Below are 27,537 nucleotides of genomic sequence, written 5' to 3'. Positions count from 1 at the left end.
TAACACACACACACACACATACAACAGGCCTAGTGTCTAATCGACATGTGCCTAGGACAAAATGGTAAGTAACACACACATATACAACAGGCCTAGTGTCTAATCGAAATGTGCCTAGGACAAAATGGTAACTAACACACGCATATACTACAGGCCTAGTGTCTAATCGACATGTGCCTAGGACAAAATGGTAAGTAACACACACATATACAACAGGCCTAGTGTCTAATCGACATGTGCCTATGACAAAATGGTAACTAACACACACACACACACACACACGCATACAACAGGCCTAGTGTCTAATCGACATGTGCCTAGGACAAAATGGTAACTAACACTCTCTCTCTCTCTCTCTCTCTCTCTCTCTCTCTCTCTCTCTCTCTCTCTCTCTCTCTCTCTCTCTCTCTCTCTCTCTCTCCGAGTTTCGAAATTATTTACAATGAAGGCCATGTATAGCGTACGACACTGTGAGGAGGTTCGTAACCATGATAGCCTATAACCAAATTGACCTATAACCATGACGACCTGAAACTATGTTGACCTGTAATTATGGCAACATGTATCTATGTAAATACTTCGACATGTAACTAAGTTGATCTGTGAGTATTGTGTTCGATTTCCATGGTGTCCAAACCATAACAGGGCCAAGTTGGTTATTACGAAGATGCCCACATCGACTCCCTCATTATCAACCTCAGTAGTATTTTTTTTTAAATTCTTGCCACCCTTCTCATTATAAACATTATCACCCACCTGACTCTCAAGAGTACCATCACCAGCTCCCAGTTGTCTTATAAACATTAGCACTCCAGTAAACCCCACAGGCCGTTAGTGACCATTTATTATCATTATTATTACCACTATTAGATTAATGTGAATATGTTAAAGTGTAAGGGGTCATATAGCACTTGTGTAATGGTAGGGAATCTAGTTTGACCTAATAGGATGAGTAGTAACTCCAGTTTCTTGACTTAATTAAGATCCATACACCCCCTTTACCTTTGAGCACTAGCATATCGAGTTGGGTATAAGAACTCTCTGGACAATCTGATTTCAACATTGCCGAGTCTGCAGGAGCTTGTATGTTTTAAAATGCCACTGATGTCTTTCCCAATCAGTTTATTATTACATCTGGCTGTTAACATTGTTAGCACACCTGATTCCATCTTCATACCATCTGCTACCAGACATTGTTGACGTATGTCGTGCTGCTAACACCCTCTGACGATGAATATACGAACTCTAGTGCTGATGTACCGGGTTGTGCTATTAGCCACCTCAGTTTATGATCCGGCAAAAATGTACGAACTATTAAATTATCCACAAAGTTACCCATTGGCACTAGCTGCAACAGGTCACCGCAATTTTTGACCCCTGCAGATTTATACCATGTGAAGCACATACATTGTTCTCCAGCAAACTCCACGTCAGTTTGCCCATATATGGCGACGTTTTGCTAATTTAAACTTTCGCCGGTATACACTTAAAAGCCCTCAACATAGTCATTTTTACTACCTGGAGGTTACCTGGAGGTTATTCCGGGGATCAACGCCCCCGCGGCCCGGTCCATGACCAGGCCTCCCGATGGATCAGGGCCTGATCAACTAGGCTGTTACTGGTGGCCGCACGCAGTCCAACGTACGAGCCACAGCCCGGCTGATCCGGCACTGACTTTAGGTATCTGTCCAGCTCTCTCTTGAAGGCAGCCAGGGGTTTATTGGCAATTCCCCTAATGCTTGATGGGAGGCTGTTGAACAGTTTTGGGCCCCGGACACTTATGGTGTTTTCTCTTAGTGTACCAATGGCGCCCCTACTTTTTATTGGGGGCATTTTGCATCGCCTGCCCAGTCTTTTACTTTCGTAGGGAGTGATTTCTGTGTGCAGATTTGGGACCATTCCTTCCAAGATTTTCCAAGTGTAGATTATGATATATCTCTCCCTCCTGCGTTCCAACGAGTACAAGTCAAGTGCTTCCAAGCGTTCCCAGTAGTTAAGGTGCTTGACAGAACTTATTCGTGCAGTAAAGGATCTCTGTACACTCTCTAGATCTGCGATTTCACCTGCTTTGAATGGAGATGTTAATGTACAGCAGTATTCCAGCCTAGAGAGAACAAGTGATTTGAAAAGGATCATCATGGGTTTGGCATCTCTCGTTTTGAAAGTTCTCATTATCCATCCTATAATTTTCTTTGCACGTGCGATCGTGGCACTGTTGTGATCCTTGAAAGTGAGATCCTCAGACATTACTACTCCCAGGTCCCTTACATAATTTTTCTGCTCTATTGTATGGCCGGAGTCAGTAGTATACTCTGTTCTAGTTATTATCTCCTCCAGTTTTCCATAACGGAGTAGTTGGAATTTGTCCTCATTGAACATCATATTGTTTACCGTTGCCCACTGGAAAACTTTGTTTATATCTTCTTGGAGGTTAACCGCGTCCTCAGCAGATGACAGCCTCATGCAGATCCTAGTATCATCCGCAAAGGATGATACGGTGCTGTGGTGTATATCTCTGTTTATGTCTGATATGAGGATAAGGAATAAGATGGGGGCGAGTACTGTGCCTTGTGGAACAGAGCTCTTCACTATGGCAGCCTCCGATTTAACTCTGTTGACCACTACTCTTTGTGTTCGATTTGTTAGGAAGTTGAAGATCCATCTCCCCACTTTCCCAGTTATTCCTTTAGCACGTATTTTATGGGCTATTACGCCATGATCGCATTTGTCAAATGCTTTTGCAAAGTCTGTGTATATTACATCTGCATTCTGATTTTCTTCCAGTGCATCCAAGGCCATGTCATAGTGATCCAGTAGTTGTGAGAGGCAGGAGCGACCTGCCCTGAACCCATGTTGCCCTGGATTGTGCAGATTTTGGGAATCCAGGTGATTTGCAATCCTGCTTCTTAGCACTCTTTCAAAGATTTTTATGATGTGGGACGTCAGAGCTATTGGTCTATAGTTCTTAGCTAATGCTTTGCTGCCACCTTTATGGAGTGGGGCTATATCCGTTGTTTTAAGTGACTGTGGAATTTCACCCATGTCCAAGCTCCTCCTCCATAGTGTACTTAGGGCACGCGAGAGGGGTTTCTTGCAGTTCTTAATGAAAACAGAGTTCCACGAGTCTGGGCCCGGGACTGAGGGCATAGGCATGTTGTCAATGGCTTTTTCGAAATCTATTGGAGTTAGGGTAATGTCGGAAATCTGGCATACATTTATGGAGTTTTGAGGCTCATTCATGAAGAAATCATTTGGGTCGTCGATCCTCAGACCGATTAGTGGTTCACTAAACACAGAGTCGTACTGGGATTTCAATATTTCACTCATTTCCTTGTTGTCATCTGTGTAAGTCCCATCCTGTCTGAGTACGGGCCCGATACTAGATGTGGTATTTGCCTTGTTTTTGGCATATGAAAAGAAATATTTTGATTTTTTTCAATTTCACTAATAGCTTTAAGCTCCTCCTGCCTCTCCTGGTTCCTGTAAGAGTCATTTAGCTTAAGTTCGATAGTTTCCACTTCCCTGGTCAGCGCCTCCTTTCGTGTATCAGATATTCTAGCACTCCTGAGGAGCTCAGTGACTCTTCGTCGTCTTCTGTAGAGGGAGCATCTTTTTCTCTCCAGTTTACTCCTGCTCTTCTTCTTTCTTAGGGGAATATGCCTAGAACATGCTTCGGCTACCAGGAAGTTGATCCTTTCAAGGCACTGGTTTGGATCCATGTCATTTAAGACATCTTCCCAACATGTTTCGTTTAGGACATGGTTTACCTGGTCCCAGTTGATGTTCTTGTTGTTGAAATTGTATTTTGTGAAGACACCTTCACAGGTACATGCATTCTGCTGTTCAGGACCCCTATGCATGTACGTCTGGACTTCGATTAGATTGTGATCGGAATTAGTTGTTTTTGATATTCTTATGTCTCTTATCAGGTCCTCATTATTTGTGAAGATAAGGTCAAGTGTGTTTTCTAGTCGTGTTGGCTCCACTATCTGCTGGCTTAAGGTGTGTTTTTCGCAGAGACTTAGTAGCTCATGTATGTGTGACCTTTCATCTGCGCTACCTCCGGGGATTGTTTCAGCTATAACATTATTTGCTACATTCTTCCATTTTGTTTGCCTTAGGTTGAAATCACCAAGCAGTAAGATGTTTGGGGATGGAGCTGGAAGGTTTTCCAAACAGTAATCGATTTTCAGTAGCTGTTCCTTGAACTGTTGTGAGGTTGCATCTGGTGGCTTGTATAAAACCACAATGACTAGGTTTTGGTTCTCGATCTTTATTGATAGAACTTCAACTACCTCATTTGTGGTGTTCAGCAACTCCGTGCAGATAAGGGACTCTTTGACATACAGGCCAACCCCCCCTTGTTGCCTGTTTTTTCTGTCGCATCTAAAAAGGTTGTAACCACTTATCCATATTTCACTGTCAAAGTGATCTTTTGTGTGAGTCTCTGTGAAGGCTGCAAACATTGCATTAGACTCCACTAGAAGTCCACTGATAAAAGGTATTTTGTTGTTGGTGGATGGCTTAAGGCCCTGTATATTAGCAAATATGAACGAGGTTGTATTCCGTGTTTGTTGGGGGGATTTTGTTATTGGCATCAGTAGTTGTAATTCTGGAGGGCCATGGGTGGCCACTGGCTGCGCCTCCAGTCCAACAAGGCTCCAAGGTGGTGGACTATTTTTGTTATTTCCTTCCATTTTCTTTTTTCGTTTCCTGCCACTAAAAAATCACCTGGAGTTGGGTTGTCGTAGCTACTATTGTTTGTCTTGTGGGGTCTGTGCCTCCTGGTCCCTTTTAGATGGTATGCAGGGCACTCGATGTTGTAACACTGCTTCTGGAGGACCGAGGAGTGGCACATTTTTGGGTGAAAGAAAGTACAGGAAGAAGAACGACACACTCCTTTAGACAGGAGGTCGCTACATTTTTTGGGATGGTCAAAGTTGCATGTCCCATTTTTTTCCCCTGTTATTCCATGCTTACTGATGCCCCAAGCATAATATTTGCACAAATTCACCTTTGGTTGAGAATTGTTGGGAGGTGTGTTGTCAATTTCTGCAGGTTCTGGGACTGCACTATAATCCTCAGTATCCAAGCCAGGGCCACCCCGTCCTGGATTCCATCTACTTTCCCCAGTAGAGGAAGAAGGAGGAGACTCCTCTCCAACATCTGTACTGTGGGCCACGGTCTTGTGCAATGATGGTTGTATATTTACTGTTTTTGTGGTGGTTTGGGTAGTGTCCCTAGGAGAGTCTGGGCTGGCAGTAAGGCTGGGGGCTGGGTCTGGGTCAGCACTGGGGCTGGGGGGTGGGGAACCTCGGTGTTCGAACATACCAGACCTCGAATGAACTAGAGTCCGAACAATTTTCTTCAGAAAAAAAAAAGACTCGGTCTTTGAACGTTTTTCTGGAGTCCGAACGCGCTGACTTGTTCAAAATTCAGTTGTGAAAAAACTTTTCACGAAAGCCCTGTTTCAAAAATGTTTTGAAGTGACTTCTGACACTGACCTAACTCTCAGAGACTTTTGGTAGTCAGTTTAACCTCCTCCTGTGTGTGAGGCTGATAATTAAAGCCTGGGAAATACTGTTTCGGACATCGAACTTTTCCCACTTCGAACACCACCTAGGAACCAGTTAAGTTCAAATTCCAGGGTTCCACTATATGCCGAAAAAATTACTCGTGCTCGGATTCATTAAAACCTAGTATCAGTGTCACAGACTCATTTAGGTTGAATCTTTCACCATTTTCATTGTAAAACTCTCTTCTCTCCTCTCTACCATATTCCTCATTAGCGAAAGCCAACTGTTCTGTGGTAGTCTCTGAATTCTGCTAATTCAGTTGCCAGACTCATTGACGATAAGTCTTGTCTCGGCTCTCATACAGGCGTATAAATACGGGAACGGTGAGGAGAATGATCACAAGTACGATCACCAGGACCTGGCAAACCACTAGCCATACGTGGAAAGAGAGTCGCCATTGTTGCAGAATCAGAAAATAATCGATTACATATGAGTTCGCGAAGTTCCTCAGTTAATAGCTTCCGCCTATAAGCGACCCCAGTGGTATGTGCGACATGCCAACAAAGCTGAAATGATAAATTAGACAGAATATGCAGTCAAAGATATCACCAGCCCTCCAAGACTCACTGGTGGCTTATGTATTGCACACCAACAATGCAAAAACTCTCTGGCAACAACGTGCTGTACTCACAAGGACAAGTCATATTTTAGGAATTCCCGTACTTCTCTTGCAGGCCTGCAGTACCGGGTTGTGACACAGCTAGTAACAGTCACAATTATAATTGAACAAGGAGTGAAGTAGACAAATAACTTGTGACACTACATATATTCCTTCAAGTCAGTATGTTCAGTTGTTGACTCTATATGAAATGTACAAGGATTGTCAGCATAAGCCCACTTAATAATGAATAGTGAATATACTCAATAATAAACAAATACGACGGTCCTTAGACAGAGATCAAAATATGATATGCGCTGACTGATGGCATATGAGTCTTAAATGTGTGCATCAATTATCCAAACAAAGTAATCAAACTAGCCACTCAACTCTCTCCTTAAAAGTCAGAATGCCACAGCACACCAGACGATCAAGAGTTGTATACCACCACTAGATGTCTCTGGTCACTGTGCTTACAGCTAACAAAGTTAACCACTGGACTGTGGTTTGTCCTGCGTGCAGCGAATAACTACATACGTACTCTTCGCACGAAATATCAAGTGAGGATAGATTTGTGTGCTGATGGTAACTTGTTTGAAGCGAGACTAAGATGGGATAATAAGGGATAGTAGTGTATGCTGGAGATGTGAAGGTGTGACTAGTGCGTGAGAGTGTGATGGGGTGAGAGATAGAGGTAATACAGTACTGGGTGGGGAGTGTGTGATGGGTTACTGTCAGATACCTATATGAAGCATATGTATTTTGTCTCAGCTTCCACTTATGCAGATTATGTGAAATCTGCGTCTTCTGGTACTGGGTTTTCTACCAGAGTGTTTACGTTTGCTGGTAGGCTGTCTACTCCTTAGGTGCTGTCATCGAAGCTAAGTATGTACACATGCTGCGCCATTTGCACATTCTTCACTACTGCCTTCTGGCCAGACTGTCTCGTGCTGCCTTACACATAGTGCTGTGCTACCTAGGCGATTACAACTAGAGTTAGAGTCTATTCCACACTAAACAGATGGAGGCTCGAGCCTTTATCACTCTTTGTCGTGAATTAAACACACAAGTTTAACTCATTGACTGAGCCAGACTCAGTTATAATCTAACGGGCTCTGCAACCAGACCTGCTTTCCCCTCAACAAATAAAAAGTCACAATGGGGTGGCACAATGGTGGAGAATGTATAGGCTCGACAGTGTTTCTGAGTGTGTCGGGGAAGGACAGCTCGCCTCCTAGCAGTGAAAGCTCCGCATGCGGGGGATTTCCTGTTGATTGTCTTAAATTCCTCCCTTGGCACATGCCTCGACCCGCAGACCTTCTGAATTTTTGTTGATCTTCGTCTTGCCGCCATTATCCTCGACGAACACAGGTGTATGTGCGGCAGTGAATCGGCAGACTTATTCGGGTACCATGGTCTCGTTTGCCGTAGATCCATAGAGAACATTGCAGCACATGAAGAGGTTAATAACTTCATCAAGAGGAACCTTTCAACAGATGATGCCCAGCAATATGGGAGCTCCCCCAACTATGCAGATTCGACAGCAACCATAAGTGTCCTGATGGAATTACCCTGCAAGCTGTCCATAGACAAACTGCAAGCAGGTGATATGAAACTGTACCATCAATGTATTTTTTAGTAAGCTGAATAGGTTGAACTCACTTAAAAAACGGACTTTCCCCCCCCATATATATATATATATATATATATATATATATATATATATATATATATATATATATATATATATATATATATATATATATATATAAATATATATATATATATATATATATATATATATATATATATATATATATATATATATATATATTGATATTTTTTTATTAATAATAATATAAACAAAATTATTTTTGGACCAAACCCAAACCCAACTTAGAAACCTCACCTAACCTTCCTTAACGTTATTTCTTTAACTAAGTGCTTTATATATATATATATATATATATATATATATATATATATATATATATATATATATATATATATATATATATATATATATATATATATATTAATATTTTTTTTATTAATAATAATATAAACAAAATTATTTTTGGACCAAACCCAAACCCAACTTAGAAACCTCACCTAACCTTCCTTAACTTAACGTTATTTCTTTAACTAAGTGCTTTATATATATATATATATATATATATATATATATATATATATATATATATATATATATATATATATATATGTATATATTGTGTGTGTGTGTGTGTGTGTGTGTGTGTGTGTGTGTGTGTGTGTGTGTGTGTGTATTTGTATATATGTATGTAAGTCATAACGAACGACTGCCAGTGAATAAATAGAATGGATAGGGACTCGAACCGTGATCCTGGTATTAGCAGGTTCAAGGCAATGCCACTGAGCTTTAATGCTTATAATAAGATTTTACAAACAGCACTTTTGTGACATGTTCGTTTCAGCGGCATCAACTGTGATCTTTCTATCTTCTCATAGCTCAGAAGCCCCAAAAATGTTGTTTTTAAAATCTTCCTGTTGCAAGCTTCGTGGCTCAGTGGTACTTCGTTGAGCCTGCTAATGCCCGGACCACGGAACGATTCCCCGTTCATTCTTCTATTTATACAATGACAGTGGTTCAGTGTGACTTATGAGTTTATACATATATATATTATATCGGCCAAGAAGAGGATTCGAACCTATGCACCTCAGTCTCTACCTGATGTAGGCAGAATGAGGTCGGATTATTGGTTAATATTGGAAATTCAGGCGCATTAGGTGATACGGACAGCAGCAGAGATAATGGAGTGAGTGTGAATTGTGAGAAGGAACTGTTTCTCAATACGTGTTACACAAATAGTCGTAACACTAGAACAAGATGGACGGGTTGAGAATAATTGCATGTGCTGGTAATTGATGTATTTGTCATGACTGTGACATAGTTTACTTTAAGAGTGAGGACGTGCCTACCGAATACCATTTTCAGGGTAAACTGCAGTCTCAGATATCACATTAAGATTAAGTGAAGAAGCTTTAAGTGTGTTATGCTTATCTGTTAATAATATTAATTCATATATGATTGAACGTCAATAAAGCTTTATATTATATTGCACATTGTTTTATTTGTGATTTATTCCACATTGTTATATCTGTGAATTGTATTTTCACATGAGAATTTGCTTTATTGATATTAAATCTTATTATTCGTTCGGTGTAATAAAATACGAGTGAAAAGGTCAATGTCAGCTGTGCTACACTTTCACGTTAATCGCTACGCATTGGTAATTATGATGATTTAATATTAAAATGAACGATTTCTTGAGAAGAGATGAACTGATATTGATTAATTCTTAAAGTTAATGGGGATAATATATCTTAAAGTTAGTAAAAAGTTGATCATCTTAATTAATACGTTGATTTACCTTGTGTTGCAAGATGTGGCCCTCATCATGTATTGGACCATCTATTGTCGCCCACCGAGAGAGAAATGTTGGGGGATGCTGCTGTAACCTGAGGTAATTTTGTACATATACTTCTCGAAATTATTGTATGCTATCATAATATATTAGTTTACAGTATTATATTACATGATAGTGATATCAGGGGTTTGGTGTATGAATGTTTCCTTATTACATGAATTATGTCAAAATAGCTTTTCCTTTCAAAAATATTTAGCTTAAATAAATTGTACATATTTCACTAAAAATTATAGAAGTTTCTGTAAGGTTAACCATATTTTTTAAGGAATGTAAAGAGGAACTTAGCATACCTTTGGCTAATCTTTTCAATATATCACTACAAACTGGCATAGTGCCAGACAAGTGAAAAATGGCAAATATGATACCTATTTACAAGGCAGGTGACAGGTCCTTAGCTTCGAACTATAAACCAGTAAGCCTTACCTCCATAGTCGGTAAATTTATGGAATCAATAATTGCCGAAGCAATTCGTAGCCATCTTGAAAGGCATAAATTGATTAATGAATCTCAGCACGGTTTTACAAAGGGGCGTTCCTGTCTTACGAATTTACTAACTTTCTTCACTAAGGTTTTTGAGGAGGTAGATCATGGTACTGAATGACATTGTGTATATGGACTTCAGTAAGGCTTTCGATAGAGTTCCACATCAGAGGGTTCTGAGAAAACTTAAGGCACACGGAATAGGAGGAGAAATTTTTTCCTGGTAGAAACATGATTGACAGATAGGCAGCAGAGAGTTTGCATTAATGGGGAGAAATCAGAATGGGGGCACGTCACAAGCGGTGTTCCACAGGGGTCAGTGTTGGGTCCGTTGTTGTTCACAATTTACATAAACGACATAAATGAGGGAATAAATAGCGACATAAGCAAATTTGCTGATGACACCAAAATAGGCCGTCCAATTCATTCTAATGAGGACATTAGAGCACTCCAGGATGATTTGATTAGACTGACGCAATGGTCGGAGAAGTGGCAGATGCAGTTTAATGTTGACAAATGCAAAGTTCTAAATGTTGGACAGTTAAATAACCATGCCACATATAACTAAATAATGTAGATCTTAAAACTACCGATTGCGAAAAGGATTTAGGAGTTCTGGTTAGCAGTAACCTAAAACCAAGACAACAGTGCATTAGTGTTCGCAATAAAGCTAACAGAATTCTTGGCTTCATATCTAGAAGTATAAATAATAGAAGTCCTCAGGTTGTTCTTCAACTCTATATATCCTTGGTTAGGCCTCATTTAGACTATGCTGCTCAGTTCTGGTCACCGTATTACAGAATGGATATAAATGCTCTGGAAAACGTACAAAGGAGGATGACAAAGATGATCCCATGTATCAGAAATCTTCCCTATGAGGATAGACTGAAGACCCTGAATCTGCACTCTCTCGAAAGGCGTAGAATTAGGGGGTATATGATCGAGGTGTATAAATGGAAAACAGGAATAAATAAAGGGGATGTAAATAGTGTGCTGAAAATTTCCAGCCAAGACAGGACTCGCAGCAGTGGTTTCAAGTTGGAAAAATTCAGATTCAGGAAGGATATAGGAAAGCACTGGTTTGGTAATAGAGTTGTGGATGAGTGGAACAAGCTCCCGAGTACAGTTATTGAGGCTAAAACGTTGTGTAGTTTTAAAAATAGGTTAGATAAATACATGAGTGGGTGTGGGTGGGTGTGAGTTGGACCTGAGTAGCTTGTGCTGCTGGGTCTGGTACAGTGCTTCATCCTTGAGTGGGGATGACCAGACTGGGTGGGTCATTGGGATAATCCGGGGGGTGGGTCATTGGTCTTATCCGGGGGGGGGGGGACATGGAAGTGCTCCACATGGGTCAGTAGGCCTGTTGCAGTGTTCCTTCTTTCTTATGTTTTTATGTTCTTAAAGGAGGAGCACGGCATCCGACCTTGTGCTACTAGGTCGGATGCCGTGTTCCTTTTTTATGTGACGTGACTAACTTGACTAGGTCAGTCACCCACCATTCTTCCACCGGCTTAAGCCGGTGGGAGAGTTGGACCTGCCTCGCATAGGCCAGTAGGCCTGTTGCAGTGTTCCTTCTTTGTTATGTTTTTATGTTCTTAAAGAGGTGGACCGGTAAGCCATCAGAAGGCCTCGGTCAGATGACCAACAGCTCCAACTGCGTCCCAGGAAACATGTCCTGTTTCCTGATGAACTTACCTAACCTATTAGTTTCTCATGTATGATTTGTAAATTTTATACATAAATACTTATTTTAAATATAAGCGCGCAGTTTTGCTGCGTAGTGTGAAACCTGTGTCAGCCCCTATTCTAAGAACAGGCTAGTTTGCTCCGGCCATCCTGGAATACAAACAACCTTCTGCAGTCCTCTCACCTGTTTACTTATATCACAATAAGTACCATTATAGTCAGTAAAATACATTTAAATTAACATGAAGTAAAGAGTTATTATCGAATACATATCTTGTTAGAAATATCAATGCCTTATTTATTATTTAAATGTTAGTGTATCTCAGTTTGAATTTCGTTGACATTTTGAATTAGTTTATTATTTTTAATTCGTACCTTTATTAACGTAAACATCAGGCCTTAAGTACCGTACTTGCTGCTTTTCATAAATAATAAAATAGACTGGTAATATTACTGTCAGCAACTGAGTACACGAGGCTGCAATGAACACCATTAAAACTAACCTCCTTCCCCCTTACCAGTCGACTGCGCAGTTATATAATTGAAAATGATGCCTAAAAGCCATCATTAGATGACAACACGCTATCATAGGCTGAGTTATAAACTCCTACCGTATCATAAGCTCAGTAAGTGATTGGTTCATATCTTGCCGTCTACAACTTTTAGCAAAACATTAAACACATAATTTAACAATGAAAAATTCCAACCTTTTCCATGCACCTCCGAGGCCGTTTTTTCTTTTAATTCACTAAATATGGCGGTGAAGAAGTTGACAATGAAAGGATTGTAGTTATAATAGTAATGGAATGATAACATACATGTGTTGACAGTAGTGTGATGGTGATAACACTTGTGTTGAGAGCAGTGTGATGGTGATAACACTTGTGTTGAGAGCAGTGTGATGGTGATAACACTTGTGTTGAGAGCAGTGTGATGGTGATAACACTTGTGTTGAGAGCAGTGTGATGGTGATAACACTTGTGTTGAGAGCAGTGTGATGGTGATAACGCTTGTGTTGAGAGCAGTGTGATGGTGATAACACTTGTGTTGAGAGCAGTGTGATGGTGATAACACTTGTGTCGAGAGCAGTGTGATGGTGATAACACTTGTGTTGAGAGCAGTGTGATGGTGATAACACTTGTGTTGAGAGCAGTGTGATGGTGATAATACTTGTGTTGAGAGCAGTGTGATGGTGATCACAGGTACTTCTGTTGACAGTAGTGTGTGGTGGTGGTGATAGCACACTTGTGTTGACAGTAGTGTGTGGTGGTGGTGATAGCACACTTGTGTTGATAGTAGTGTGTGGTGGTGGTGATAGCACACTTGTGTTGACAGTAGTTTGTGGTGATGGTGGTGATAGCACACTTGTGTTGACAGTTTGTGGTGGTGGTGGTGGTGATAGCACACTTGTGTTGACAGTAGTGTGTGGTGGTGGTGATAGCACACTTGTGTTGACAGTAGTTTGTGGTTGTGGTGGTGATAGCACACTTGTGTTGACAGTAGTGTGGTGGTGGTGGTGATAGCACACTTGTGTTGAGAGTAGTGTGTGGTGGTGGTGATAGCACACTTGTGTTGACAGTAGTGTGTGGTGGTGGTGGTGATAGGACATTTGTGTTGACAGTAGTGTGTGGTGGTGGTGGTGATAGCACACTTGTGTTGACAGTAGTGTGTGGTGGTGGTGGTGATAGCATACTTGTGTTGACAGTAGTGTGTGGTGGTGTTGGTGATAGCACACTTGTGTTGACAGTAGTGTGTGGTGGTGGTGGTGATAGCATACTTGTGTTGACAGTAGTGTGTGATGGTGTTGGTGATAGCACACTTGTGTTGACAGTAGTGTGTGGTGGTGGTGGTGATAGCATACTTGTGTTGACAGTAGTGTGTGGTGGTGGTGATAGCATACTTGTGTTGACAGTAGTGTGTGATGGTGTTGGTGATAGCACACTTGTGTTGACAGTAGTGTGTGGTGGTGGTGGTGATAGCATACTTGTGTTGACAGTAGTGTGTGGTGGTGGTGGTGATAGCAGACTTTTGTTGACATTAGTGTGTGGTGGTAGTGGTGATAGCACACTTGTGTTGACAGTAGTGTGTGGTGGTGGTGGTGATAGCATACTTGTGTTGATATTAGTGTGTGGTGGTGGTGGTGATAGCATACTTGTGTTGACATTAGTGTGTGGTGGTGGTGGTGATAGCATACTTGTGTTGACAGTAGTGTGTGGTGGTGGTGGTGATAGCACACTTGTGTTGACATTAGTGTGTGGTGGTGGTGGTGATAGCACACTTGTGTTGACAGTAGTGTGTGGTGGTGGTGGTGATAGCATACTTGTGTTGACATTAGTGTGTGGTGGTGGTGGTGATAGCATACTTGTGTTGACATTAGTGTGTGGTGGTGGTGGTGATAGCATACTTGTGTTGACATTAGTGTGTGGTGGTGGTGGTGATAGCACACTTGTGTTGACATTAGTGTGTGGTGGTGGTGGTGATAGCATACTTGTGTTGACAGTAGTGTGTGGTGGTGGTGGTGATAGCACACTTGTGTTGACATTAGTGTGTGGTGGTGGTGGTGATAGCATACTTGTGTTGACATTAGTGTGTGGTGGTGGTGGTGATAGCATACTTGTGTTGACATTAGTGTGTGGTGGTGGTGGTGATAGCACACTTGTGTTGATAGTAGTGTGTGGTGGTGGTGATAGCACACTTGTGTTGATAGTAGTGTGTGGTGGTGGTGGTGATAGCACACTTGTGTTGACAGTAGTGTGTGGTGGTGGTGATAGCACACTTGTGTTGACAGTAGTGTGTGGTGGTGGTGGTGATAGCACACTTGTGTTGACAGTGGTGTGTGATGGTGATGGTAACACACATGTTGACAGTAGTGGTGATGGTGATAACACGTGTGTACAGTAGTGGGATGGTGTTAACAGTTACTTGTATAGGCACTCATGTGTGAAAACACACTTGTGTTGACAGTGTGTGTGATAACACACTTGTGTTGGCAATAGTGTGTGATGATAACACTTGTATTGACAGTTTGTGATGATAACACACTTGTGACACACTTGTCTTGACAGTAGTGTGTGACTGTAGTAAAAGCTGTAGTGCGAGGGGAGAGTGATAACAGTTATCATAATGGGTGATGCTAGGACAAGTGTTGAGGAACCTGGTCATCAAAACCCAGGCAGTTCTGTTGATAATAGATGTCTTGATAATAGTTGCCATTGTCGTGCGCATTGGTGGTGGTAGGAATGTTGGTAGTGGTGGTGGGGATCTTGGTAGTTGTGGTGGGGATGTTGATAACAGAGGTGGTGTTAGTGGAGATGGTAGTGAGATAAGATAAGATTTTGTTCGGATTTTTAACCCTGGAGGGTTAGCCACCCAGGATAACCCAAGAAAGTCAGTGCGTCATCGAGGACTCTAACTTATTTCCATTGGGGTCCTTAATCTTGTCCCCCAGGATGCGACCCACACCAGTCGACTAACATCCGGGTACCTATTTGCTGCTAGGTGAACAGGACAACGGGTGTAAGGAAATGCGTCGAAAAGTTTCCACCCGCCAGGAATCGAACCCGGACCCTCCATGTGTGAAGAGGGAGCTTCACACACCGGGCCACCAGGCCCGGTGACCTGTGGCAGTGGAGGTGTTAATAGTGAATATGGTGGTGTTAGTTGTGGAGACGGTAGTGTTAGTAATGGAGGTAGTGTTAGTAGTGGAGGTAGTAATGTTAATAGTTGTAATAACGAGGTACTGAAATCACTTGTAGTGATAGTACAAGCACCTCACGTAAAGTTTACTGGGCAATAGTTTCAGGCATCATTGTCCCTGATGCTCTCTTTTGAAAACTTGATCATTGAGGCTGTTGGTGTTCACTGTAGGCAGTCCAGCATAAACAATGAGTTATTTATTTTTGTGCTTATTGATTCCCTACGTTTCACTGGGGAATTTTGATCAGTTTACTCTGAGTCCTGCACAGTCCCTCTAGCAGCTTCACTGTTTAAATAAGGGGTATGAACTGTATCAGAAGTAATCTGACTGTATCATGTGAGGTGAACGGAACCAACGATGCCTTCATTGGAGCAGCTGTACCAGCAAGTGAAGGACGAGTTGAAAGAAGCTAGGAGAAAGATGCGGCGACTGACTGGGAGAAAAACGAAATTTCCAGTAATCCTCTTGGGGTGAATCCTGAAAACAACGAAAGTTGAAGAGTGGTTGGGAGAAAAGCAACGAAACTGGAGACCAAGAGGAAGGGTGGAGATCTGGAAACCTAGTACTAATAACTTTGCTTTGATTCGGGACAGGGATGACGGTGAAAAGACCTGGTGTATACCTGGAGAGGGTTTCGGGGGTCAACGCCCCCGCGGCTCAGTCTGAGACCATACCTCGTGGGGGATCAGGGTGTGATCAACCAGGCTGTTACTGCTGGTCGCATGCAAACAGACGTACGAACCACAGCCCGGCTGGTCAGGTACTGACTTTAGGTGCCTGTCCAGTGCCTTCTTGAAGACAGCCAGGGGTCTACTACTACTACTATAGTTTAATTTAAAGAGTCAGGACGTGCCTGTCGAATGCCACATTCAGGGTTTTAACTTGTTCTATGTTCATATAAAATAACGTGAAGAGTGGTGGGGCGGTACTGTATGTTCGATAAAACTTGAAATTGCTGCATTAAAACTGGTATAAAGACTGAAGGAACACGAACAGAATCATCTATCTGGGTAGAATTTTCAGAGGGATATGAAAAAAATGATTTTAGGCGTGATATACCGTCTCCCAAACTTGGGGGGACTAATTCTAGGAGATTTTAACTTCAGTCAAATTGACTGGAATTCCATGACTAGGAATCTAGAGTCAACGACTTCTTAGTGGTAGTTCAAGACTGTTTTTTAAATCAGTTTGTGACGGAACCAACGAGGGAAAAATAACTTGATTTAGTTTTGGCTAACAAGGAAACTCTTGTTAATAATCTTGAGATTACAGACGAGCTCGGCAAGAGCGACCACAAATCAGTGACTTTTAACATTGATTGGAAATATGTAAGTAAAGATAATTTATTAAGGGTCCCAGATTTTCGTTTCGCAGATTAAAGTAGGCTTAAAGAACACCTGTCATATGTAAGCTGGGGTAACGAAGAGAACTTTCAATACACGCTTCCGAAAAAAAAACATTGATTCACTAGAGAGAAATAATATCGAATAGAAATGATATGAAATGGATGAAGAAGAGGCTCAAACGTCTATAAGGAGAGAAGAAAGGAGTTTATATACCTATCAAAAGAGGTGAGAGTCTTCTCATGAATCAGTACATTCATATTAAAAAGGATATCAAAAAGGGGAACCAGAAAAGTTAAACGAGACTGAAATTAAATTTGCTAAGGATTTGCAAACTAATTCGAAAAGTTTTTCTTCCAGGTATATAGAGCAAAGGTTAAAGAAAAGTTAGGTCCACTTAAGACTGACTTGAGACAGCTTCTGACAACGAGAAAGACACGTGCTCTATTTTTAACAATTATTTCTTATTGGTCTTCATTCAGACACACACTATATCCCAGTAATTAATTATTATAGTAGGACTGAGGAAAATAATTTATTAAATATTAGTCACTAGTGATATGGTAATCACAGGTTAACCATTTAAAACAAAATAAATCCCCAGGACAAGAAGAAATTTTTTTAAGGATTCTTAAAGAGTCCAAGATGGAACTTTGTGAACCATTGATTATCCTTTTTAAGATATCTCTCCAAACAAGTGTTGTGTCTGAGATACAAATGATGGCTAATGTAATTCCTATTTTTAAAGCAGGGGATAGATCATTACCATCAAAGTACCGCCCATTAAGCCTGACCTCAATTGTAGCCAAATTATTAGTCAATTACAGCTTATGTAAATAAGACGCCACCTTGATTAGCATAATTTGAGTCATGATTACTCAACATAGATTCACGATGGGTTGTTCTTGCCTGAGTAATTTACTTTCTCCAGTAAAGCATTTGTTGCAGTTGATCATGATAAAGAATACGATGTCGTTTATTTGGATTTCAGTAAAGGTTTTGATGGAATACAACACAAAAGATCGTTAAAGAAAGTGACAGCTCATGGTACTGGGGAAAAAGTCGTCATTGATCGAGGTATGGCTGACGAAAAGGAACCAGAAAGTCTACATAAATGGGGTGAAATCTGAGTGTCTTCCTGGAGTCTACCTGGATGTTATTCCGGGGATCAACGCCCCCTCGGCCCGGTCCATGATCAGGCCTCCCGGTGGATCAGGGCCTGATCAACCAGGCTGTTACTGCTGGCCGCACACAATCCAACGTACGAACCACAGCCCGGCTGATCCGGCACTGTCTTTAGGTATCTGTCCAGCTCTCTCTTGAAGGCAGCCAGGGGTTTATTGGTAATTCCCCTTATGGTTGGTGGGTGGCTGTGGTGATCAGTCACAAGTGGCATCTCACAAGAATAAGTTTTAGGCACTGTTGTTCATAATTTACATTAATGACCTTGACAAGGAAATAAGCGATATCACAAAAATATGCAGAATAATAGATTCAGAGAAAGATGCCACTGTACTTTAAGAGGATTTAGACAAGTTCATGTACTGGTCAGAAAAGTTCCAGATGCATTTTTTTCGGGTAATGATGGTAGTGGTAGTATTTAGTGGTTGTCAATAATGGTAATTTTTATTACCGATGATAGGGGCGGGGTTAGTGATGGTGGTTTGAGTAGTGATGGTGGTGATAGTACCAAGGATTGTGGTAGTTAGGATGTTGGTGACTTCAGTAATGGTGGTACTGGTGGTAATACCGCATATGATAGTGGTGGAAGCAGTAGGAAGGGGAGGGAGGAGAGGAAGAATAGGAGGGAGAAGAACAGTGAAGGGGGTAGAAGAATAGGGCAAGGGGCCAGGTGATCAAAATGAGCAGTCGGAGGAGAAAAAAAAAGGATAGAAGGGGAAGAGGATGATGAAGATGAGGAGTAAGTGGAGGAGGGGGAAGGAGTAAAACGAGGATAACGAAGAATGCAACAGAGAAAATTAGGAAGCGGAGAGAAAATGAGACCAGAAGAGGAGGAAGATAAACCAGAGGAGTGTAAGATTCATACTAACACCACGTGTCATACAAGAGGTTACTGACACCGTGTGTCATACAAGGTGTTGCTAACACCACGTGTCATACAAGATGTTGCTGACACTGTGTTTCATACAAGGTGTTACTTACACTATGTGTCATACAAGGTGTTAATAACACTGTGTCAGAGCCGTATTTACATGGCGCTACTGTCTGACAGCAAGAATGCTGCTCCCTCTTTTTTTTAAATGTTTCTTGTGTTATGTATTGCATGTTGCTTATGTTGAATGTTACATGTTGCTTGTGTTGCGTATTGTGTGTTGCTTGTGTTATTGTATGTTGCTTGTGTTATTGTATGTTGCTTGTGTTACGCATTGTATGTTGCGTGTGTTGTGCATCGTATGTTGTTTGTGTTGCGCATTGTGTTTTGCTTGCGTTACGCATTGCATGTTGCTTGTGTTACGCATTTTATGTTGCGTGTGTTACGTATTGTATGTTGTTTGTGTTGCATATTGTATGATGCTTGCGTTGCGTATTGTTTGTTGCTTGTTTCCCGTATTGTATGCTGGGTTATGCTTGTATTGGGTATTGTTTGATGTTGCGTATGGTGCTTATGTTGCATCGTAAATGTTGCTTGCATTGCGTACTATGTGTTGGACGTTGCAAGTGACTCGTATTGTGTGTTGTTGCGTAGTGTTTGGTACTCCTTGAGCTGTACTCCCAGCTTTGTGGTTTTTGTGCTTGCTTGGATAGAGTCAAAGCTCCAGCTCCACATTTACTGGACCAGTGTAGGTGACTTGAGTGTCAAGATTCTTCTCTCTGGGTGGCAAGCAACAGACAGGCTCACCATACACACTGAGAAGATTAGTGTGTTTGGTGGACCTGCCTGTTTTGTTTGTTGAATATGTAATTAGTAGAATTTCCTAGTTTTATTTGTTAAATATGTAATTAGTAGAATGTCTTGGTTTTATTTGTTGAGTGTGTAATTAATAGAATGTCTTAGTTTTATCTATTGTATACGTAATTAACAGAATGACTTACTTTTATGAGTTATATTTGTAATTAGTAGAATGACTGAGTTTTATCTGCTGTATACGTGAGTGACAGAATGACTCTCCTTAAATTAATACAGTATTTCCCTGACTCTAATAATAGAATCAAAAGCTTTATATTAGCTCACCTGTTATTTTTGTTTTAGAGTTCATGTCCTCCGTTTTGAGACTAAACACAGGCGGGAATACTCTTCTGTATAACTTAATACTTTATCAATTGTATACTTACTTTATGGAAATATAAATTATCAGTCATTCAGCAATATGTATTCAGTATATATTACAGAAAGAGACATTCCTCACAGATAAGGTCGTGAGGGTATGTTAAATTATTACAGCGAGTCATGGAGAAAAGTTTAAAATATAATTAATGGTGTAAATTGTGGGACCCATAGCCTCGGAGAAGTGGATAAAAAGGCTTCAAGGAAGAATATTTGGATTTCTTCCTGAAGCCATTTGAATATTCCACTTCCCCTACCACCCCATCTTTTAAACTATTTTTTTTTTTACCAATAGGAATATTTTATTACATAATATTTTGATTAGCATTTTGGGCCCTTTCATACGTAATTCTAAAGCTGTGTATTGGTGTTATGGTGTTGTTGGTCTCACCTCCTTATGTATGTTTTTCTCTTCGCATGTGTTTTCAGCCTGTGGCATATTGTAAGATTTGAGAAGCGGCGCTGGCGTCTCCCACAAGCGGGTAGGAGTGTGGATACACGCGAGGGAAAAGGAAGACAGGCCGGGTATTAGCCAGGGCAAGGTGACTCTTGGGAGGAGTCTGTGGTGTTCTTCATCCCCCTCCACACCCCATCACTCACCACCCCATCTTCTTGCCCCCCCCCCCACACACACATTAATCACCCCCACCGTCTTCACCCACACCACCTTCCACCCCCCCCCAACCTCACTATTCTCACCCTTCACCACATCACCACAACCACCGTTACTACCCCTACCTCCCCATCCCCAATCTCACTCCCACCAACCACGCCCCCACTACACAACCACTCCCACCATCACAATCCTTCGGAATGCCACGTAGTTCATTGGTGAAGGCATCCCACAACCGTAGGGTCCGGGTTCGAATCCCTGAATTTGAGAAACATATACACTAGTTTCCTTATATGTTTGCAGCCTTTCCCATCTAACAGTACAAAAAAGGTACTTGTGAGTAAGGTCACTATCATGGGTCGCATCTAGGAAAAAATGTATTAGATTAAGAAACTCCAGTCGTTTTGGAATGTCGTAACTTCAGTAAAAAAAAAAAAGAAGCTTCAGTCCTGCGTTAGAAAGCTCTAGTACCTGCTGAAAGTATTCAGGTGCTGAATGTTCCTTTACCTAATGTTAATTTAAAAGAAATGTATTTTCTAACCGCTTCCTCACCTCCCACTATCCTCACCCATCCCCCCACCATCACGTCCTCCACCACTATCCTCACCCATCCCCCCACCATCACGTCCTCCACCACTATCCTCACCCATCCCCCCACCATCACGTCCTCCACCACTATCCTCACTCATCCCCCCACCATCACGTCCTCCACCACTATCCTCAACACCACCCTACCATTCTCAACCTCACCTCCAGCACTCAGCCACCGAGACAAACATGGCTGGCAAACTGACTCCACCAATCTCGTGTCTGAGCTGGACGTCACCTGGAATTTCATTTTGGTGTACACAGGAGCAGCAGTGACGAGGTGGTGTGATGATAACCATTTGACACATTAAAGGTCATTATATCACATTATATCACGATCTTCTTTATAATGACTCTTCTTCATCTTCACTGAACAGTGCTGACCACGTATGCTCAAAGTAAATTCATTATTACCCGCTTCTGTTCAAAGTAAATACAGTGCTCCCCACAAATGTTCAAGTGAACACAGCGTTATCCAAGCATTGAAGATCGTAACTTAACTAGTAAACAACGCTGGTTCTGAGAGCAAATGGCAAAGGCCCAGTTTTTTTTTTTAGGAGTGAACTCAAGGTGAATTAGTTTTTGCATACCGTTCTGAAATTTATTTTGAGAAACGAATATGGTCAAATACTGTTAAGTAATTTTCTAATAGAAAGCCTAAATGTTTTGCCACATTCTTCTCCTCCAATTTTAGTATTAATTTAAAATATTTGATTTTTCTTCAGAAATAGAAAGCTATATCTATTTGATGTCAGATTCAGCGTTTTACTTATTTAACTACACGTAACCTACAGGTAAGCAGGTAGTACTGTACGTTCACTTATACAAAGGTGGATAACACAGTGGTGTTATACCTGAGCAGTACATTGATCACTTATACATATGTGGGTAACAGTGTGTTCTTACACATTGGAGCCTCAAACATTTGAATCTCGGACTAAGTATCAAGTGTATTATTATTATTGTTATTATTATATTCACTGGAAAGAGTTAAACTCGTAAGAATCACGGAGTACCTGGGGAATGGGAGGTAATGAAAATGAGGTTTGTGATACTGAGGGGCCAAATAGCGAGGGTAGGTTTAGCTTTGTGGTGACTGCTATTGACTTTCATTGTGCCAAGTTACCAAGGAAGTGGAGGAACGAAAAATTACAATTACAGAGAGGAAATTATTGAGATGTTTCACCTTTAGAACAGGATTTTTAATTGATGAAGAAGCCTGTTCCGTGGGTGAAACGCTTCAGTAAAGTTCCTCTCTAGCACTTGTCTTTTTTTCCTATTGTTCGTTGTCTGCCATTTGTCTTTACCAAAAGGGAGCCTCTTGTATTCACTGCGGAGCTCCACGTAATCATCGCTGTTCTTGTGATAACCTACGTAGGCTCCTGTTCAGTGTCTAATCAAACTACCTTTTGTTAACTATGGCTTCTCAACCATGTGTTAAAGAGACGTAGTTATCCTGTAACCACACCCAGTACAAAGACGTGGAGCTTTGTTGGGGCCTTAGATATGTCAAGGTTCATGATATAAATGCTTTATGCGAGACCCAACAAACAAGTAACAAGTTCTACAGAGGTTGACAGGATGCAAGTGTTTTGTCCTCCTTCCTTTTTTTTCAACAGGAATTATCACTATTAGATGATTATGGCTTGAAGATGGGGCACACAAGCCTCACCCATAGTCACTTGAAAAAAAAAAAAACATACCACGGGCGGGGTTAGAACCCGCGATCAGAGTCTCAAAACTTCAGACCGTCGCGTTAGCCACTGGGCCAGCTAGCCACAATAAGATTCATCCAACTAGGTAGATTTATACACCATAGGAAGGTTAGCATAGGCACCACTGTGACCTATGGTGTATAAATATACCTAGTTTGATGAATCTTATTGTGGCTAGCTGGTCCAGTGGCTAAAGCAACGGTCTGAAGCTTTGAGACTCTGATCGCGGGTTCTAACCCCACCCATGTATAGTTTGTTTGCAATCGTGTCATTACGATTTCGTGAGTCATAGTCACCTGCTTGCAGGTGCTCTTACAGCCCGTCCTCGAAATTTCTGTGTATGTTCCGATGTATGTTCATGTAATTATGCAGAAATATAGGGTAATGCAGGTTAATTTAACCAAAGAGAGAATAAAAACTATTTAGATTTCCATAAATTTCAAGCATGCAGAAGTACAGGAAGGGAAATTAATGTGAAACTGGCTGCCCTAATTTAAGAACAGGTTGGCTCCTGTCCATCTGTGTATGACTTACGGAGCTCTTCTGACTGGAGCATATTATAATTATTTCCCTATGCTTTCGTCCTTTTCACCTAGATCATAGTTTAAATAATTATTATAGATGTTTCTGGAGCGGCCTCAGTGAAATTTCAAGCGTGTTTTGACTCGGTTACGTACGTAAGTTTAATTATATGGTTGAGTCAGGTGTGCAAGTCATATGTGATTCTCATAATTTACAAGCCACCTACTGCTAATTTCTATCACTTTTCCTCGAAAATGTGATCAATTTGTGAAAAAAAAAACACAAAAGCAGTGGAGGTGTTTACACCAGCTGTTAGCATGTTGCCATTGTCTCTATCAGTATTGTAGTTACACAAGGAAAACATTTGGAAACAGTTTCTCTGTCATTGTAACTAAATTGGTTTAATAAAGAATCACCTGTTTTTCTGATTACTGTTTAGTAGTTTATTGTCATTCAATATTGAACACTTGCAGAATCTTTACTAGATAATTATGTGTTTATTTTAAAGTTACGACATTTTAAAGTAGTGTCTAAGGGATTAATTTGCATTTTCTTCTATTTACAGGTAAGACTGTTAGTTTAGAGATGGGATCTTTTCTTAAGATTGACGTCATCTTGCAGGTAAGATGGAGATCTTGGGTCTTCGTATGATGATTCTTCCATACGAGTACACTGATGAATATATACCTGAGACTACCTCACCCTGCCTTAACACTTCATTTACATATAGGGACCGGTCCCTAATCTGCACACAGAAATCACTCCCTACGAAAGCAAAAGACTTGGCAGGCGATGCAACATACCCCTAGTGAAAAGTAGGGGGGAGTCCGCTGGTACACTAAGAGAAAACACAATAAGTGTCCGGGGCCCAAGACTGATATCACCTGTTTACTGTGATCTTATTGCATATATATATATATATTAATATTTATTGAATGATATATAGGTCATATGCTTGCATATTTACAAGTAAAGGAATTATTTATATACATGTAGAATTGCAGAATGTGTAGAAAAACACTAAATTTAGTTGTGGAGCTACTGGGACGCGACGACAGTGGGTAACCCAAGATACAACAGGCGTTCTCTCTTTCTCCAGTCGCATAACCGGCATCTTTAATAACTAATTGTATATAAAACATCAACAGGAGGAGTTGAATGATAGCTGTAGGCCTTTCGTGTTGCAATCAGCATATCATTAGGAGCTTGTAATATTGCGGAAAAGAGAAGGAAGTCCAGGGAAATGCGATCAGAGTAAGTGTGTCTGCTTTTTCGAGCAAAGACTTCCTCTGAGTGTATTTCCTCGGACTTTCTTCTCTTTTCTGCACTATTTAAAGCTTCTAATGATGTGTTGTTTGCAACACGAAAGGCCTAGATTTATCATTCAACTCCCCCTGTGGCTGTTTTGCAACTTTTGTCGCTTACCTACCTGCCTACCTACCAGGAGGGTATTCCAGGGATCAACGCCCCCGCGGCCAGGTCCACGACCAGCCCTCCCGGTGGATCAGGGACTGATCAACCAGGCTATTACTGCTGGCTGCATATAGTCCAACGTATGAACCACAGCCCGCTGATCCGGCACCGACTCTCAGAATCTGTCCAGCTCCCTCTTGAAGGCAGCCAGGGGCCTGTTCCTAATTCCCCTTATGTATGGTGGGAGGGTGTTGAGCAGTCTTGGGCCCCGGACACTTATCGTGTTTTCTCTTAGTGCACCATGGCGCCTCTACTTTTCACCGGGGGCTTTTAGCACCGCCTGCCCAGTCTTTTACTTTCCTAGGGAGTGATTTCTGTGTACAGATTCGGGACCATTCCTTCTAGGATTTTTCCAAGTGTAGATTATGATATATCTCTCTCGTCTGCGTTCCAACGAGTACAAGTCAAGTGCTTCCAAGCGTTCCCAGTAGTTAAGGTGTTTGATAAAACTTATATGTGCAGTTAAGGTTCTCTGTACACTCTAAATCTGTAATTTCCCCCGCTTTGAACGGATATGTTAATGTACAGCAGTATTCCAGCCTAGAGAGAACAAGTGATTTGAAAAGGATCATCATTGGATTGGCATCTCTTGTTTTGAATGTTCTCATTATCAATCCTATTATTTTCTTTGCAGTTGTGATCGTGGTACTGTTGTGATCCTTGAAAGTGAGATCCTCAGACATCAACACTCCCAGGTCCCTCACATTATTTTTCCGCTCTATTGTATGATCAGAGCCTGTAGTATACTCAGTCCTAGTTATTATTTCCTCCAGTTTTCCATAACGGAGTAGTTGGAATTTGTCTTCATTGAACATCATATTGTTTTCCGTTGCCCACTGGAAAACTTGGTTTATATCTTCTTGGAGGTTAACCGTGTCCTCAATAGGTGACAGTCTCATATAGATCATAGTGTCGTCTGCAAAGGATGACACGCTTGTTCGGGACTTTTGCATAACTAATTATATATTTGTGGGAGGACGCAGTTTGTTAGCATCACAAAAAATATATTAAAATATTGTTTTTTTTTTCTGATATAAAGCTGAACTTTGCTTTTTTGTTTGTGTGTCATTATCTTGAGGATTAAGAGTATTTGAAGATATTGTGTCTTAGCGAAGATACCAACTTCCAGGAATATTTATACTACCTGTCCCAGCACCATGGTGGTGTATCTTACCTGTGCCGAAGTTTGGATTCTCGTGGAAATATATTTTTACTCTAAGGAAGTTCAAAGTTTTCTTGAAAATTTATTATACCTACACAGTTACACTTTCATGGAAATTAGTTGTTCCTTGTGGGATGGTTCAGGTTCTCATGGTAGTTCAAGGGACAGGGGAGGGGAGGGGAGGGGAGGGGAGGGACAGTATGAAAGATGGTATAAATAGTGTGAACTGAGCTAAATATTCCTCTTCGTATGTGTGTTTAACTTACCATGGCCAGGACAAAGCTTGAGAAGGAGGAGACGAAGGATTATGTGTTTTTTTTCTTTTAGTGGTGTATGATGAGTCTTCAGTTCCTGAACAATGTATAACTATTACCATGTGTGTGTAGTTACTAGTTGTTGTCAAAGGAGCTTGTCGATAGACATTTGGCCTGTTGTGTATAGTGTAGTGTGTATAGTGTGTGTGTGTGTGTGTGTGTGTGTGTGTGTGTGTGTGTGTGTGTGTGTGTGTGTGTGTGTGTGTGTGTGTGTGTGTGTGTGTTCATCCCCGTCACTTTGTTCTTTTCAGCTTACTAATTGTGTTTTTTTTCCCCCTGTATTGTTGGAAAGTAGATGACATCAATAGACTGATTTAGAAAAAAAATACATTACAAAAATAAGCTTTTATTTGCGCAACTTTTCCCTCTCTTATATCTTTATCAGGGTGTCTTCACTGCATTTTTTCTTCTCTGTTCCTCTTAGCATTCGTTTCAGTGCGATACCTTAAGAATGATTCTTCAGATCGATCTCAAACTTTCATTGACTCTGTAGCTTAGTAAAATATATTTTCTATTTTTATTATGCAGTGTATCTCCAAATTTCCTATATGAGGGAAAAATGGGACTGGTATATTTACCTGTTTGGAGGAATAAGAATATAATGGAGAGTAAGAGTAGGCCAAGGAGTGAGAGGGGAAGAGTGGGCCGCCAGGGCGTGGGAGGGAAGTGTAAATCTGGAGGTGAGAGGGCGAGAGTGAACCAGAGGTAGAGTGGGGCTGGTGGTGAGAGGGGTAGAGAAGGCCTGGTGGTGAGAGGGGTAGAGTGGGTCTGGCGGTGAGAGGGGTAGAGTGGGTCTGGTGGTGAGAGGGGCAGAGTGGGTCTGGTGGTGAGAGGGGTAGAGTGGGTCTGGTGGTGAGAGGGGTAGAGTGGGTCTGGTGGTGAGAGGGGTAGAGTGGGTCTGGTGGTGAGAAGGGCAGAGTGGGTCTGGTGGTGAGAGGGGTAGAGTGGGTCTGGCGGTGAGAGGGGTAGAGTGGGTCTGGTGGTGAGAGGGGCAGAGTGGGTCTGGTGGTGAGA

The 27,537-nt window shown here is 41.3% G+C and overlaps 1 long non-coding RNA gene across 1 annotated transcript in view; it reads left to right on the top strand.

Annotated features, from left to right (window-relative positions):
* The window catches only part of LOC138853199 (uncharacterized), a 249,751-nt gene extending 225,485 nt beyond the window's left edge, over positions 1–24,266 (top strand). The window contains exon 3 of the long non-coding RNA XR_011392409.1: positions 24,140–24,266. This is a non-coding gene — a long non-coding RNA (uncharacterized lncRNA). The remainder of the gene's footprint in view (positions 1–24,139) is intronic.
* The last annotated feature ends 3,271 nt before the right edge of the window (positions 24,267–27,537 follow it).

Source organism: Cherax quadricarinatus, chromosome 25 (assembly GCF_038502225.1).
Source record: "Cherax quadricarinatus isolate ZL_2023a chromosome 25, ASM3850222v1, whole genome shotgun sequence".
Classification (NCBI taxonomy): domain Eukaryota; kingdom Metazoa; phylum Arthropoda; class Malacostraca; order Decapoda; family Parastacidae; genus Cherax; species Cherax quadricarinatus.
The sequence above is the reverse complement of the archived record's forward strand: the minus strand, read 5'-3'. Positions and strand labels throughout refer to the sequence as shown.